Raw genomic sequence first — 921 nt, 5'->3', positions numbered from 1 at the left:
ATACATGTCAGCTAACACTGAACAGGGGTTTCCCTGGCAGCTCTGATGGTAAAGCATCCGCCTGCAATATTGAACAAGAAAGCCAATAATACTCAATGCATAGTTTCTTTGATAAATACTGATGAAAAAACTAAATAACCACGAGAAAATAATGAAACTGGACCTCTGCCGTATACCATCCACAAACATTAACTTGAAATAGGTTAAAACTTAAAATGAACGGCCAGAAACCATCAAACTCTTAGGAAAAACACAGTGTAAATACTTTTTTTTTTTTTTGGCAGTTCAATAACTTTTTTGGACCATCAGCAATCAGTTCTCATCCACATTGACTGTCTGTAGATTTTTGAAGGTGGTGACGGGCACGTAGGTAACCCAAGTATAGAGCTTGTTTGCCGAGTCTTCATCTTCATTAAGTTTTCTGGACAGTATGGGACATTCCTGATCCCTTTGGCCCAGCCGGCTTTGTTGAGCCTGGTGTCAATGAGCACATCCGGGGCTCCCATCTCCTTCATGGCAAACTTCCGGATTTCTTTGAGTGCCCTAGGGGCACACTTCTTGAAACCCACTCCATGGACACGCTTGTGAATGTAGATTCTCTCGTCAGCACCTAGTTGACGGTGGACCGGCCCTTCTTCTTCTCGCCGCCCTTCTTTGCGGGAGCCATCCTGCAGGTCCGGGGTTGGAAAGAAATACTCTTTTTTTTTAAAGGATTTTTTTGGTACAGACCATTTTGAAGTCTTTATTGTATTTCTTCCAATATTGCTTCTGCTTTTTGCTTTGGTTCTTTGGACATGAGGCCCGTGGGATCTTAGTTATCAGACGAGGGACTGAAGTCACAGCCCCTGCATTGGAAGATGAAGTCTTAACCACTGGACCACGAGGGAAGTCCCAGAAATACTTCTTGACACTGGTCTTGAC

At 43.5% G+C, this 921-nt stretch overlaps 1 pseudogene; it reads right to left on the bottom strand.

The window, feature by feature from the left end:
* Positions 1 to 262: 262 nt before the first annotated feature.
* On the bottom strand, positions 263 to 687 carry LOC133242923 (large ribosomal subunit protein eL31-like; annotated as a pseudogene).
* Positions 688 to 921: the final 234 nt, after the last annotated feature.

This window comes from Bos javanicus, chromosome X, assembly GCF_032452875.1.
Source record: "Bos javanicus breed banteng chromosome X, ARS-OSU_banteng_1.0, whole genome shotgun sequence".
Taxonomy (NCBI): Eukaryota; Metazoa; Chordata; class Mammalia; order Artiodactyla; family Bovidae; genus Bos; species Bos javanicus.
Note: the sequence above shows the minus strand (reverse complement) of the source record. Positions and strands in the feature narration are given on the sequence as shown.